This window comes from Arvicanthis niloticus, chromosome 4, assembly GCF_011762505.2.
Source record: "Arvicanthis niloticus isolate mArvNil1 chromosome 4, mArvNil1.pat.X, whole genome shotgun sequence".
In the NCBI taxonomy this organism is placed as follows: Eukaryota; Metazoa; Chordata; class Mammalia; order Rodentia; family Muridae; genus Arvicanthis; species Arvicanthis niloticus.
In genome coordinates, this window is record NC_047661.1 from 79,298,756 (window position 1) to 79,315,601 (window position 16,846).

Sequence of the window (16,846 nt, forward strand, 5' to 3'; positions counted from 1 at the left end):
TGGAGTCCTTAGGCTTCTTGTATGTTCATGGGCATCTCTTTCTTTAGGTTAGGGAAGTTTTCTTCTATAATTTTTTGAAGATGTTTACTGACCCTTTAAGTTGGGAATCTTCCACTCTCTTCTATACCTATTATCCTTAGGTTTGGTCTTCTCATTGTGTCCTGGATTTCCTGGATGTTTTGGGTTTGGAACTTTTTGCATTTTGCATTTTCTTTAACTGTTATGTCAATCTTTTCTGTGATATCTTCTGCCCCTGAGATTCTCTCTTCTATCTCTTGTATTCTGTTGGCGATGCTTGCATCTATGACTTCTGATCTCTTTCCTAGGTTTTCTAGCTCCAGGGTTGTCTCTCTTTGTGATTTCTTTATTGTTTCTACTTCCATTTTTAGATCCTGGATGGTTTTGTTCAATTCCTTCACCTGTCTAGTTGTGTTCTCCTGTAATTCTTTAAGGGATTTTTGTGTTTCCTCTTTAAGGGCTTCTACTTGTTTACCTGTGTTCTCCTGTATTTCTTTAAAGGAATCATTTATGTCCTTCTTAACTCCTCAATCATTATCATGAAGTGTGATTTTAAATTTGAATCTTGCCCTTCTGCTGTGCTGGGGTATCCGGGACTTGCAGTAGTGGGAAAGCTGGGTTCTGGTGATGACAAGTAGCCTTGGTTACTGTTGCTTAGGTTCTTGTGCTTGCCTTTCACCAGCTGATTAGCTCTTGTATTAGTTGGTCTTGCTGTCTCTGACTGGAGCTTGTCCCTCCTGTGGGCCTGTGATCGTAGGGGTGTCAGCACTCTTGAAGAGACCAGCTCTCTCCTAGGCAGGATTTGGGTATGGAGGGTTGTGGGATAGCTTTAGCTTCGGGATGCAGCTGGAGACTGGAAGAATTCTGTCCCCAGCTGCTCCACTGTTCCTGTGTCCTCTGCACTCCTGGAGGGTCCCTCTTTGGACAGTTATTGGAGTAAAAGTGGTGATCTTACCTTTGGGCTTAGGAGTGACAGTCCTAGGAGACCAGCTCTCTCCTGGCTGGATTTGAGTGAGTGTGGAGGGCTGTGGGACAACCTTAGCTCCAGGACACAGATGGACACCACCAAATCTTTTCTTACAACTTTTCTATAGTTGTCTCTTGCCCTGTTTATTTACAGGTTTTATGCCAAGGTTGTGTTACTCACTTAAAATAAGACTAGAAAAAAATAAAATAAGACTAGAAGGTCTCTTTTCTAAGTTCTGACATATGTACGCATACCACTCAGAAGTTACATGCTTTTCAGCTTGAAATAGTACATAAAACTAACTTATTTGTGTCAAACCAAGAAAACAAACTTTTATGTATTTTTAAAGAGAATTGGAGCATGGATTAATTACTCAGGTATTGGAAGGAACATAAAATCTAACCAAATGAAATTAGCGGTATCACAACATATCCCACCCCCCTAACCTGGAGAGGATGAGGGAGGAAGAGGTGCTATTGGAGATCAAAAGTTGATGGGTAAGATGCTGGCTGTGTAAGCATGAGGACATGCATTCAGATCGCAGCACCTATGTAAAGAAAGGGTGTGGCAACAAACTGTGGGAACCCTAACTCAAAGGAAAACCTTGAAAATGGTAGAGGAGGACACATGATATTGATCCCTGGCTTTCACACACATGGGCACACATACACAGGAGATACGTACCCCCAACACACACACAGAGATGGGGTTTGGGGACAGAGACAAAGACAGACAGACAGATACAGAGAGAGACAGAGACAAAGACAGAGAAGCAGCTACAAAGCTATGAAGTCATGGGGTAGAAGCTGGAGCCACAGTCATGTGATTAGAAGAAACTATCACTACAGAACACAGATGAGTGATGTTAGGAATTCCAGTCACAGAACAGAACAGGACAAAACCCTGTGTTTTCTCTCCTCTCTCACTTCTAGCTTCCTACCGGTTCTTCTCACTCCTGAAATCTGCCAGAAACAAGCTGATGTAGGGACCTAGGCAGGCATCCTGTTAGAGCCAGCCTCTCTAGTGTAAGAAGCCAGGTTCCAAAGGGGAAGATGGCTCTGATCTGGCATTTATCCAGTCCAGAACCATTTTCTAGAACCAGTATTTCTTTCAATTCCTTGGTTACTTTTGAACACATTGCCTAATTTTACAGAGGTTTTAAATTACTGGCATAAGATTGTGTGCTATATTTTACCATCTAAATTTAATCATAATCCATCCCACTTATTTTTTGTATTCTTAAACTTAAATATTTGTCTCTATTTAACAATTGCCTAAACACAGGCATGGTTGTTGTTATAGTCACTTTTCCTGTCACCATGCTCAAACCTCTGACAAAAGCAACTTAAGAGAGAGAGGATTCAGTGCACTTTGTTACAGAAGTCACAGTCAAGATGCAGAGAGTGATGGAGGCTGGGGGAGCCCAGTACTGTCCTCTTCATGCACTCCAGGAGTGAGGTCCAGGAAGCAGCACCACCCTACTTCAGTTAACCTAATCACCTCCATCCATTACAGGTGTGCCCAGAGGCTAACGAAGGGCCCAGTGTAATATTACACTCTCCATTTTGCTTTCAGAGTTCATATTATGATTAACTTGCTCTCTGAATGAACTCAGCTACTGGGAAAACCCCAACTTTTTCCAGGAGCCATGTCACCCTGGCAACAACTGCAATTCCCCTAAACAAACAGCCACTCTACTCCTAGCAACAGCAAATCAGTTCTTCATGGGAAAGTACTCACTGTCATTAAGTAGACTGATTAAACTAGCAATCATTGTTTATAGCAAGCTGAAATCATTACTAGCCAATGGAAGTGTGCCAAGAAAATGTCAACTAATTATGTAACTGCCAAGTTGGAAAGTCCTTCACTCTGCTATAGCAACCAAGATAAATAGGCAAGGCTTGTACCAGCTCAGGACCTTCCACAGCTTCCACTGTGCTGGAGAGGTTGGAGGGTCTGAGCTTGAGCTTGAATAAAGACTCTTTGCTTTTGGATATGAGTTGGACTCTTGGTAGTCTCTGGCAGTCTGTGAGGACTTCAAGATTTGGGCATGGCACCTAACTTAATCTAACAAACCCCTCACAGGTATGCATAGTTCCCACCCTGTCAAGTTGACAAATGATAGTGGCCATCAGTCATTTAACCTGTTCCTCTGACTCCTCTGTATTCTTTAGTTAATGACTTAATTTTCTCCTTTACCTCTTCAGATAACTGGAATGGTGATCTTTTCTTTAAAGATACAGACCACAGACTTTTGTCAAAGGTGTTCATATACTTATTAATTTTTTAAAATGGCACAAAATTCAAATGTTTTGATAAAGTATGGAATAAAAAGTCTTACTCTCCTACCTCCACTCAGTGTCCTTTCTAGAAGCAGCTATTTCTATGATATCCTTTAGACAAGTATTTTACTTTGTAGCCCATACTGGCCTCCAATTCGAGATTCTCATGTTTCAGCCTCCTGAGTGCTGGGATTATAAGCATGTCCCATCTTGCTCAGCTCCTGATGCATGTTGCTTATGGCTTCCCCAGATATTGAAACTGTATATGGCTGAATGACAAACCAAATGAGATAAATTCTTTAAAAGTAACTTTTATTCTTCTGATGTAATTGTCATCTCGGAGGCTTACTGCTGAATAAGCTCACCCTTTCTAGTTCTTTCTAAATTCTGGCTGGCTGATTCAACTGAGCTGTTCTGGCTCTCAACCTCTCCAAGCTGACCTATTCAATCTGGCTTCTCTCAGCTTCTCACTGAATTGCTCTACTTGGCAATTTGTTCTAATCTTCTGGCTCATTCTTATTCTCTGGATTCCACTGCCTCTGCTGACCTGAACCTGAACTGAATGAACTCACAAATGAATTCAACTCCACTGCACTGTGCTCACTGGATGACTCCCAGCTGACTGACTTCTAGCTCCCTTCTGCTCTTAAGTAGCCTCCATTTCCTGTACTGTTCTCTTGAGAGTTGGGTGTATCTTATCTCTGACTCATTCTATCAAATCTTTCTCTGATTTGTCACTTTGTCCACCCTTCAATTAGATGTCACTTTCAAACATGGCTACTTCCTTCTACAAGCTAATTTAACCTTTAATGTTAGGAATTAAAGGAATGTACTAAGGGTATGTTTGCATTCCAGAGGAATCATACAGACCTAAGTCTTTAGATATGATCCCTTTCCAGAATAATAATGTTTTACTGTTGCAAGATTAAAATCCCTCTACAGTGTTCATATTTAAGAAAGGAAAATATAGGTGTTCCTTAACTATTTTTAATTTTTAAGCTATAATTAATTTCTAAATAAAAATCATTATGCATATTAAGTAGCACATATGTATTTTTTTATTTGGTAACCCAAACACTAACTTTAGGTACTATCTTGCCCTTGATTTTTTTTTCATTGAATGTTTTATTTGAAACATCTGTTCAATATTAGGACACAGAGAGACGACTTCCTTTCCAAAGACTGCTGTCATTGCATTGCATGGAAATATGATATATTGCAGTTGATCTAAATAGCAATTAATCAGGGGATATTTAGATTGTTTAAATGTTGACAGAACAAACAGGTGTGGTGAATTCCCTTTTATACAGGTTACTTTCTCATGTGTGTGAGTGACATCACTTATAGGCTAATAATCTAGGTGTGGGCACCTGCTTCAAGGGGTCTATCAGAATGTAATATTTTGATAATTATTTCATTTTTATTTATGTGTGTTTGCATATGTGTGTAGGTACTGTGCCTCGAAGGCCAGAAGAGAATGCTGGATCCCTTAGAGAGGGAGTTACTATAGAGGCTGTGAGCTCTGAGCGCTGGAAACCAAATTCTAGTCCTCTGCAAGAGTGTTCTTAACTGCCGAATCATCTCTCCAGCCTTGACATTTGACTTTTAAATAATAATCACTTAGTTGTTCTCCTTAGAAGATATTTCATTATACATTTCCACTCTCTTCTGAGTATCTTAGCTTCTATAGGCTCTCAACTCCACATTGGATTATAGAAAATGTTGCCATTTCTAGTTTGAAAACACCAACTTTATAGTTTTAGTATGCATTGCTCTTTTTGTTAAAGAAAATGATGATTTATATTCCTATGGACTGTCTGCTCATGTTTCTCACACTTTCTGTTTTGTTCCTAGCTATTTTTAGTTGATCTGTAGGAGGTCTTTATCTGTTAAGAAAGTTGGCCTTTGGTCTGTGGTATCACAACATTTTTGAGCTAGAATAATGACCTTCCAATAATCTAGTTAAGTACTGTAACATTCCACATTTAAGAACCAGCTCAAGAGTGTTTAATGACTTGCAAATGTTGTAGCCTAAGATTCTTTGACTCTTCTTTACCAAATGTTTATGCTGCATAACACAGAATCAACCCATCTCTGTCTCTCCAAAGATGTAAGAACTGGATGCCAGGACCTTGCCCCTCTTGACATCTCTGATTCTTGCCATCCAGGCATAGATCTCCTTCTCAACTGACACTGTACAATCTGGATTCACCACATTTGTCTTCATCAGCTCTTATACACAGTGACAAACTGACTTCTTGAAATTTCCTATAACTTCTAATTCTTGTGCCAGTCTTTCAGAGTAGATTTACTTAGATCTTCAACAGGGGATGGGGTGGGGGTTGGGAGATGTATTAAGCATGTAAGAGGATATAAGGAAATAAGAACTTCAGTTCCTGCCTTGCTCAACAATCCATTTAAAAGGACAAAAGAAAACACTTAATTTATTTAAAAAATGTAAATAACTACTTGTCAAAACTCTAGGCAAACAAACCCAGTGATTAAGTAGGCATATATCAATCATACAGGGGTCCTTGAAGGCTTTCAGTTCTGACTTTAAAAATCATACCCATGGACCATAATATTGTAGGCTAAAACCACACAGTCTGGTTCTTAGGAGGTTTCACAGACATCATGTCTTTCACTCTAAAGATGCTACGCTTTGCTTTTCTTCATCTTATTATAAGTAAGCTGAACAATAATAGATGAAATGACTTGTTTAGACAGCCCAGATGGATCTTGAGCTTCTCAATCCAGGACCAGGGGTCTACCCTGCTATGCATAATGCTTCAATTTGTCAGAGACCTGGAGAGAAGAGACAAGGGTCAGCTGTAATGGATAAACAACAAGTTTGTCATGGACTTGACTTCTCGAAAGAGTCTGGAGTACAAAGAGAAGACTACGACTTTGAACTCAGTCTTGACTCACTATTTTCAAATGAGAAGCATGAAAAACTTCCCTCTGGACCTCCATTTTCTCAACTACAAAATGGAGTTGGTATTATCTGCTCCTTAGAGAGACCTGAAAGACAATAGATGTTTGATAAATGGTAGCTGCTTAAGCAAACAGTAGGCTACAGTGAGGCGTGACTCTCTCTGTCTCTCTCTAATCTCTCTCTGTCTCTGTTTCTCTCTCTGTGTGTGTTGTGTGTGTGTGTGTGTTTGCATGCACACGTCCTGTTGCTGTTGTTGATTTACTTGGTAGAGGCAAACAGTTTGAGACAAACTTAGAACACTGAGCAGACAAGATCCCTCAGGGGATAAATATTCTTCTTAAAATTATGTGCAATTATATGTGCCTGTATGTGGGTCTTTGCATGTCAGTACAGGTGTCCACGGAGGCCAGAGGCATCAGATGCCCTGAAGCTAGAATTTAGGTGCTTGTGAGCCACCTGTCATGGGTGCTGATAACCAACTTGCGTCTCTGAAAGAGCAGTAAGTGCTCTGAACCACTAAGCTGCTTTACCAGCCCCAAGACCAATATTTTTAAAGGGAGAGTATTGGACAATAACTAGGTAAGTAGGGTTATAGCAAGGAAAGTAAACTGGAAAGCTGATAATGACTGGATGGCACCTCTTTTAACCAGGTTAATCTGAGTGAAGGTCACTGTAGATGTGAAAATGAAAGTTCTTAGATATAAGCTCAGTGTGAGTTTGAGTGATGTCACACCATGCAACAAACACCAAGAAAATTATCTGAAGCACTTCTGTTCAGATCTGGGACTATTATACATCAGAAAGTTTTTTTTTTTTTTTGATTATAGAGACATGATTGTTTAAGAAACAGGCTTATAATCTTTGACTACTGTCATTTATCATCAGGTAACAAGTTAAAAAGTATTGCGATTTGTAGTCTGTTAGAATGACTAGATTTACATACTGTTTGAGTTGCCTACTTGATTCTTATAAAAATCATTAAACACATTTTGGGTTGGGATTAAGTTAGGTTTTCCAACACTTTCTGAAATGATCCTAAACATGTTTATGCTCTGGACATGTTTGTTTGTGAAAAGTGGCCTTCTCAGCAGTGGCAAGTATAAGATCAGAATATCAGTCCCCTCTGAAAAACATTAGCAATTCTCTGCATAAATATTCAGCCAGGATTTAATTATTTATGATCATCTCATTAGTATGAGAAATTGTTCTTGTCTTTAATAAAATAACAAACGTACAGCAAATATTTGTCAAATTTTTTTCTTTATGATTTGTTACCAGTAGATGTTTGGTTGGTAATCTGGTTTATATACCTATATAACAAAGGCCACATAAAAATTTAGGCTTAATATGGCCAAAAGCAAGAAGATTTAGAAGCTTTGATATAATGTATTAGGTACTTTTCTCATTGCATGACAAAATGTAATGTAAGAGAAAGATGTATTTTGGCTTATGGCTTGAGAGTATAGTTCATCATGGTGGTAGAAACATCTGGAAGCTGTGCTGGCAGGAATATTAGGCTGCTTGTCCATATCCCTGTAGACCATGAAGCAGAGATAACACAGACTCCGAGACAAGACCCCCAAGTCCACCCCCAAAGATCCACTTCCTCCATCTAGGCTCCAGATCCAAAAGGCTCCATAACCTCCCAAAACAATGTCACCAAGTGGAGACCAAGTGATCTAACATGAGTGCCTGTAAGGAACATTTTATATCCAAATAATAACAAGTAGGCCTAATATTCTCATGGTGAAGGATTCAGGTTTTAGTGTAAGAGCAATGGGAAACTAATGAGGACATTAAGTCCAGAAAGGAAGAAAAAGAGGAAGAGAGGAAGGGAGGGAAAGGTGTTAGTCGTTTTAAGAAGTCTGACCGCAGCTCAGAACAGACCACTCCAGACCACACAGTTCCAAGGGGGAGGAGGTTTATTCAGGGGATAGGGCAAAGGTGGGGAGAGGAAGGTGGAAAGGTAAGAGAGAAGTGAAGTAGATGCTGGCCATGACCACGTGGAGAGAGAGGAAGGTGGGGGAGGGGAGGAAAGAGGGTAAGAGAGAGAGAGAGTAAGAGAGTAAGAGAATAAGAGGAAGAGAGTGAGGGGATAAGAGTAAGAGAGAGAGGAGGGGGCAAGCAGCCCCTTTTATAGTGGATCGGCCTACCTGGCAGTTGCTAGGTAACTGTGGGGAGGAGCATACCTGGCTGTTGCCAGGTATCTGAGGAGGTGGAGTTTAGACAGAATACTAACAAAAGGAATGGAAAATAGTGAGTCACGACTAAAAGGAGTTTTAAATTGAGGCAAAATTCACTTAACACAGACTAACCATTTAAAATTAACAGTGGCATCACTGTGCTTAGAGTATTGTGAAACCATCACCAATGTATCGTGTAGAAAGTGGATGGAGCATGCTGTGGTCTGGATGTTTGTATGCCCTAGTCATGTGTTAAAATCCTCCCCCACCCTCCCCCCACACACACATTGTAAGGGTATTACAAAGTGGGTCTTTATGAGGTAATTAGGTCAAGAGCTCTCTTGAGTGAGATCAGTGGCCTTATGAAGGGCTTCAGAGAACTATCATGACCTACCAAGTGAAGATACAAAAGTTTCCAGATGTGCACCAGTAAATAAAACACCTTCTGCTGGTACCATGATCATGAAACTTCCCCAATCCCCAGTCTCACCCCACCCTGCCCCAGCCTCCAAGATGTCAAAAACCAAATTGCCATCATTTGAGACGACTATGGGGTAGAAGTGAACCTCCATAGGCCAGGCTCCTGAGGAAGCATCAACACGGCTGAGTAAAAGATTCAGTGCAGTGTGTGAAACGTGCCTTGTCAACTTCATAAACTCTAAGATGTTAAGACAAGCTTCATGAAGAAGACTTTATGATTATTAAGGAACAGCCACTCTTCTGGATGTCCTCTCAGGGCTTCTTTGAGTCCTGAGAGCCCCTGACAGTTTCAAGAGGAGTAAACTGCCTTTGAGACAGTGAGGAAGGTTCCTTGAAGATCTTCTTGATCTCATGTAATGCCCAAGGGCTTCCAGAGAACAGTCCAGGACATTATCTGACCCAAGGTTCAATGAGAACCAGCAAAGCCTGTCTTCCACCAGGACTACGTCACAGCCTGGAGGCGAACATGGGAATTGGCAGCTTTGATTCGGCATCCCAGACACTACATGCTTAGAAATTAAGTACCCTGACGCCTGGGCTCTCAGACCTCAGTGGTGTCCAGTAAAAACACACTGGGTGGTGAGGCACTAGGCCAGAGAAGGGAGAATGCTTCCAACACAGCAACAGTTAGAGAGGACTGGATGTCACCAAAAACCTCAGAAGACTGGAGTGTTCTCCTCACTATCCCTAGGGGCTTGGTGTCTGAGCTCTTGTGCACAATGGAGCTCAACTTCAAAAGCTGCCAGGGGATGCTTCAGCGATAAGAGCCTTCAAGAAAGACCTTCTACAGATTGTCTTCTCTCTTTCCTTATCTTCCCTTGAGGATCTTGCCATGAATCAAAATCTATTTGGTTTATAATCTTTGCTGACTCCTCTGGAGAAAGTGACCCCCTTTTCACAGATGTCTTAGCATGGAACATAAAGGCCTTAAATGGTTTGGGAACCCTTTTTCTTACTGGACATTTTCTCACCAAGCAGATAAAGAAGCTGAATGAACCTCTAAAGTCAGTCAAGTAATATCATTAGTGCTATTATAACCTATAAAATGGCCCTTCTTCCATAACCCCTCACCCTTACACAGTTAGAACTGTAAACTCCATGCCAACAGTATTACCATCCGAATCATCTGGTACTTGTTAGAGAGATGCAAATTCTAAAACTCTCTGGCTGACTGAGTAAGAAAGATGCACATTCAAGGGTGTTACCTGTTGAAAAAAAAACGGAAGTCTAGCCGGGCAGTGGTGGCGCATGGCTTTAATCCCAGCACTTGGGAGGCAGAGGCAGGCGCATTTCTGAGTTTGAAGCCAGTCTGGTCTACAGAGTGAGTTCCAGGACAGCCAGGGTTACACAGAGAAACCCTGTCTCGAAAAAAAATGGAAGTCTATAGAGAGCCATAGAATGTCTTTTAGAATAATCAATGGCCATCTGTGCTGGCTGGTCTTATGTCAACTTGACATACAAACTAGAGTTATTTGAATAGAGAGACTCTTAATTGAGAAAATGCCTCCATAACATCAGGCTGTAGGCAAATCTGTATGGCATTTTCTTAGTTATTGTTAGGGGAAGGCCCAGTGCACTGTGGATGGTGCCATCTCTGAGCTCTATAAAAAAGCAGACAGAAAGCCATGGGAAGAGCACCAGGAAGCAGCATCCCTCCATGGCTTCTACATCAGTTCCTGCCTCTGTTTCTGCCCTGTTTGGATTCCTGTCCTGATTTCTTTCAATGATGGACAGGAATATGGAAGTGTAAACCAAATAAATCCTGTCTTCCCCAACTTGCTGTTTGGTCATGGCATTTTGTCATAGCAATAGAATTCATGACTAAGATACCATCTTATTATTTAACAGATAGAAAAAGGAAAGTCCAGCAAGAGTAGGCGATCTGTCCTGGAGGACACCACTCACACAGCTTTCTGTTCCCTCTGGGTTCTCCCCTCTCCCATAGAGAAGCTCTGCATTCTTCTGAACTTAGAGCCTTCCCCAGTTGTAGCTGCTCTCTGGCTTGTTAATGTTTAACCATCTACTCTATGGGGTTATATAAACCTGGTCATTTTACACAGGAAGAAACATAAAATGCTAAGAGCTCTCAGAGGACACAGTTGCTGTTAGAGGCTCGCACGTAGCTTTGTGTTTTGTGGTCTCAGAGATACTGCCATAAGGACTGGTGGGAAGAAGAAACTGCTCACTGACATAGTTCTGACTGATGTCATCTCCAGTTCTACAGAAAGTTCTGGAGATGGAGTGAGACTTGAGAATTAACTCAGCTAAAGCTGAGTGGCCAAACCCCTGTGTCTAGCATTGGCTCACCACTGGATGTTAGCCAATCCTTAGAGGAGCCTTAATCTGAAGCCTGGTAATTTTCTACCAAATATATCACCTAGGAAGGGACATCAGGGAGCAATTGGCAGCTGGGAGCTGGGTAAATCACCCCTGATACATGGCTATGGGCAGAATGTGAAAACAGTCTCTAAAAAAGGGTATGCAAGATATGGGGGCAGGCTCTATTTAAAAAAATCTGCTAAAAGTAAAGTCACAAAAAAGCAAGACACAAACATCAAAAGCATCAGATTTTGAGAGCTGTGTGTTTCTGGTGAGACTAGAGTATTTAACACTTCTGCTAAATCAGCAGCTCACAACCTGTAGGTCATGACTGCTTTGGGAGCTCTAAGGACCCTTTCATAGTGGTCTCTCAAGACCATCAGAAAATGCAGATATTTTCATTATAATTCACAACAGTGACAAAATTACAGTTACGGAACTGCATTGAAATAGCTTTATAGTTGAGAGTCATCACAACATGAGGAGATAGATTGCAGCATTAGAAACATTGAGAACCACTGTACTAAATACTTCTAAGTCTAGGAAGAATGTTCCAGACTTTCTGGCAAATATGCTAAGGCCTGCTGACGGTTATCAGGTCTCAAATGTGTGAGCTTTTTTATTTCCTTCAAACCTTGGACAGAGTGGCAAAACTGGAAGTGGGTGGCCCAGCTCCCTCTCTCATGGTTGTTGATTGGATGTGATGTCCAAAGCTGTTCAGAAGGAGAGCTTCCATCCAATAACTGTACCTGTTACAGAAGACACAATGATGGCACCACAATGGGACATGGCCCATGTGAACTTCCACACACACACACACACACACACACACACGCAAGGATTAGACTGGGCTGGAATCACTCTGCTCCTGAAAATCAATAGTTTTCATCCAGAGTCAAGAAGGACAGCTCATCTATGTACTCTGAAATGACCAGTTTTCAAGACAAGACAATGTTCTCAAAGTTACTCTCTTTTTATCAACATTGAAAATACTCATTTTGTCTCTATGATCAAAATACATTGAATAAAAAGAATTTAAATAATTAAAAGAGAAAATACTTTTTTCTGTTTGAGCATCCCAAGTGAGGTTGTCCTGAGGAGTGCCCTGAAAGGTTGGTCATCTGTGAGCCTATCTGAGATTCCCTCATTCATAAGCCTGGGTCTTTTTGGTTAACAAAGTTATCCAGAGAATTGGCTCCAAATAGCCCCAGTGAGACAGCTTGATACCCCTCATTAATAAGTATGTATACTATTTCAATAAAGCTATTATTTCTAGAAGCAGCTCCACATAATATGCTTGTCTTTGAGAGACTGATGGAATTAGTTCCCAATCCAGTAGAACTGAGGGCCAATCCTTGAATTCTGGCAAGCTAAAATGGAAGCTCCAGAGAACAGCATTTAGTGAGTATAAAAGCATCTCACAGAAAAGGGATAAGCCATTTGTGAAGCCCACGTAAGGATTATAGCCAGACCTAGGCAGGATGTGAATGAGTTTGCTGGCAAGTATCTGGTCAGTGCACCTTGGGCTGGTTACCTAGAAGAGCAATTAAGTCCCTATGGCAGAAGTACTCAGGTGACAAATACTAAAATGTCTGTCCTGGAGACGAAGAGAGGGAGATGGTAAGCAGTCTCCGCAGGCCAGGTGGGAAGGAAGAGCTGTCCTAGTCTACAGTTCTCTGAACTGTGCCCCTCAGAAAGGGCTTTAGACAGGAAACAGCCAGTGCCACAATCTATCAAAGCACTTCAAGACCGCCCAGGAGAAAGCTAGAGTTGTGAACTATTTCCTGATTTTCTCTCTTCTCTTTTTTTAAGGAGGAAGCACTTTTCCTAATGTGACTATGAGATTTCAGCTAAATCAGTTGGCCTACCTAGCCCCAGAGCCATCTGACATTAGACTTCAGAAGGGTTTCAGGATTGTTTTGCCTTCCTGGTGGGAAACATGGTTGTCTTTATTCCTTTCTGAGGAAAAAAGGAATTTCTAATACTGGCCCCTAAATCTCTTCCAAAAGATTCCCTGCTAACCAGAAGAAGGCAGCTCATGAGACCCAGCACATACCAGGTTTACACACCAGCACTGGAGATCTGTAGGTCTCCTCTCAGTAGCACCAGGAAGGTTTCTCAGAGCAGGTCTAAACAGGTCTGATCAAAGTTTTACCTGCATTTTTGGATCAAGGTCACTTGATCCAAAGTGTAAAAGTGTAAAAGAAGCAGAAAAGGGAGAGAGCCAGATGTGACCACAGCAGTGCAGCTAGTCTCCAAAAAAAAAAAATCATTGTTGTTCTCTGAAGTAGTTCTGGCCAACTTCGGGGAAAGAGGTGTTGTCTCTGTTTGGAGTCAGCCAGAGCCCAGTCCCTGGAGTTTTGGAGCTTCAGGCTGACCTCTGGCATCCTCTCCCCATTATATTTTAACACTGCCAATCATCTCCACCCTAGCCCTTGAAGACAGCATCCGTCTGCTGCCAAAGGCTTTGTCTTCCACAGTCCCCAAAGCAGCCAACAGCCTTCAGCTCCCAGGTCCCAACAGATCCCCAGGCCTCCGTGGCACACTGTCAGAGGTTGCTGGCACTGACTTCATTCTAAGCTGCTGTTCTCATCTCTCTGCTGTGTGTTTTGTTCTTTGAGGACACAGATCATGACCTCATCGATTCTTCGTGTAGAATTGCAACCAGTGCAGTACTGGCTACGGAGCAAGGCCTCAGAAAACTGCTGATGGGTGAGAAATCACATGCACAGATATATAAATGTGTTTATAAATATGGGGGGGGGGGTGAAATACGTTGAGTCAGTGTGCTAGGCCAGAGATCTAAATCTAGACGTTGGAAGCTACGGAATTAGCACCTCAAATGGCAAATCCTCTGCCTGTTGTTCACCTACCACGGTCCTTTCTACCACGGAACAGTAAATGGAATCAGAACACAGGGGCAGGAAGGGAAGCCTCAGAAGAGAAGATGTCATCAAAGGGCCCCTTACTGCAGGAGGTTGTATATAGGAAAGATGAGGCTATACCGTCTCCCCACTCTGTTTCTATGTCTATTAGGAATATGGACTTGTGCACAACTTTTGTAGGTCGGTTTGGCACTCTGTATTCCCAAGTTTCACCTGGAAAGGTCTGATTTCTCCTTACCAGCCCCCTTCTTCTGAAGCACATTCCAAGTAGCCATCTGAGCTTCACTGTGAGGCTTCCTGAGGAGCTGACAAACACGAGTTCACAGGCCACCATCGCTGCAACCATGCTCACTCCTGACTCTGCCTTCAGGTAGCTCACGGCTCCTGTTGACCTTCCAAGCAAGGTTCTGTGTCTTCCCTTGAAAGCTACCATGCCAGCTAGCCAGCCCCTTATGACTTCCAGATTCATGGTCCACCCAATGAACAGCTCTCACCAACTGCCTTAGATGCATTCTTTCAGTTTGAGAAATAGCTCAATAGCTGTCTTCATCAACCAAGACCCCCTCAATAGCATCCCTCCAAGTTTTATACATACATGGAATGGGTGTGAATAATAACATCAATAAAAGTATCTACCAAAGGATAATTACTTACAGCCATTCTCATCCTGGGGGGCTTCTGATGATAGAGAAGGGGAGTGAGTAAGGGGACATCCAGCTGCTCTCAGAAGCAAATCTTTCAGCAGCATGGACAGAATAGTTTTATTTCTTGTTCATGTCAACTCCAATCAGGCACTTAGCAGATAGCATCCTGTGTAGTGGTACACAGGCTATGGGTTCAAAGTCCAGCTGCTATAAGACTTACCTATTTCTTTGAGTCTTGGTGTCTTTTACTTTTAGCTGACAGAAAAGAGACAGGAATATAGAGGAGACATATTCATTTCTTTTTTTATAAAAGATTATTATTTACTTTTGCACATCCATATATACACGTGGATGCCCCTAGAAGTCAGAAGACTGTGTCAGATTCTCTGTAACTGAAGTTTCATGTAGTTGTGAGCCATCTGATGTAGGTGCTGGGAACCCAACTCTGGTCCTGTGCTCTTAACTACTGACCCATCTTGCCAGCCCCTATATTTACTTCCTAATCACGTTGGCCTGAAGAAGACACATTGTCACTTCTACGAACTTCCCAGTGATGGGAATACACCTGTCTAGCCCATGTGGCCATGATGCACAAATGCCAGGTGTTTGAGAGATGTTCTGTAAAACTGTCTGATAAGATGCTGGATCACAGATCTCCAGAAAACTAGCTGACTCTGGCATGATGAAGTGACATGTTGCAGTGATAAAGCTATGCTCAGGGAATGAGCTGCAGCCCTTGGTGGCAGAAAGGACATTGATGTAAAGTGACATTTATATTACAAATCCGAGACGTGCAGAGAGTGAGGAGGAGAACCATTCTTGAGAAGAGGGAATCAACTGAGCTGCTGCTGAAGGCAACCAGCAAGAGATATTATGAAATGCTATATGAGGTGTGATTGTTCCCTGGTCAAGCATCAGGAAAGGGTCCCAGGTATGGGAGAAGAGATGGTTAATAAATTAAATGGTTAACAAAACTCGATGTGGCTGAGTGTGGCTGCACATGCCTTTGTTCTCAGTACCAAGAAGACAGATGGTTTTCTACTGTTCAAGGCTAGCCTGGCCAATATGTGGAGTTCCAGGAAGCCAAGGCTACATAGTGGTACCTTGTCTCATGCCTCTACCTGCCCCGCCCCAACACACACACATACATGCTATGCTGTTCTGAAATTAAGTAGTGGTAGGAGGTAAATATCTAAACCCACTGAAATTGTCATTTTAAAAAGATAAGTTTCACATATGAATTATATGCCAACTAGACAGTGTAAGAAGAGAGCAATCATTACCACTCTTGGGCACTTCTGAGAAAGGTGCTTCACATAATTCAGTCATTTCTGACCTTTACCTTGGCCTGAAAGGCAGCCAACAATGTCATTTGAAGGGATGAAGAAATTGAGATTCACCTAAGTCTAATGTCCCAGTGTCACAAGAGTGCCACAATTCACATCTATCTGCCTGATAATGAGGATAGTTGGCATTCTCTCCACTGGTCCTCACTGCTCCTTAATAACGCTCACCATCATTGGTTGATCTGAGGGCTTTGCATACATGCTAGAACTCCCTCAATAACTCTGAGGTGATGGCAACAGCTTGAACTTCAAGCCTGGGCTCAGAGAGGCTCCAAATAGCTCACTAGTGTCTCAACTCAGCAGCTAAGAGGTGGGCTAAGTTCCAAAGCCCCCCCCATGTCCTTTCTCCAGTGCTGTCCCACCCAGAGGGCAAAACACTGCCCTGTCCTCTTGACAAATAAAGCTTGCTTTTCTCAGCCAATTCAAATCTAGATAACTTTGTAGTCATTTTTAAGGTTACAGAGAGCATGCTGAAATCATTTGCCACTCTTTTTTTTTTCACTAATCAAAGTCCATTGTTTGTTTTTTTCAAAGTTGGAGTCAAAAATTTTTTCTCTGTAAACTCTATACCAACCAACCACACCACCTGATGCTGCTCGCTGGCATTCTTTACACGAAAATCCATGGTTTAATTATAACAGTGCTTCTTGGGGTACTCCTTGCAGGGGTCTAGTCTCAGATTTATTTATCTAGGTCAGTTTATGTAAGAGAAGTAAAAACAGTTGAGTCTAGTTAGAAACTACCACAGCAACTTGATACAACTGTGATATCCAGTTATGCAACCAGT

The 16,846-nt window shown here is 41.9% G+C and overlaps 1 long non-coding RNA gene across 1 annotated transcript; it reads right to left on the minus strand.

The window, feature by feature from the left end:
* Nucleotides 1-5,683: 5,683 nt before the first annotated feature.
* On the minus strand, nucleotides 5,684-13,866 carry LOC143442074 (uncharacterized). Its single transcript, XR_013109982.1, has 3 exons — nucleotides 13,241-13,866; nucleotides 11,819-11,933; nucleotides 5,684-6,072 (listed from the first exon to the last, which is right to left on the minus strand). It is a non-coding gene; the product is annotated as an uncharacterized LOC143442074 (long non-coding RNA).
* Between the last annotated feature and the right edge of the window lie 2,980 nt (nucleotides 13,867-16,846).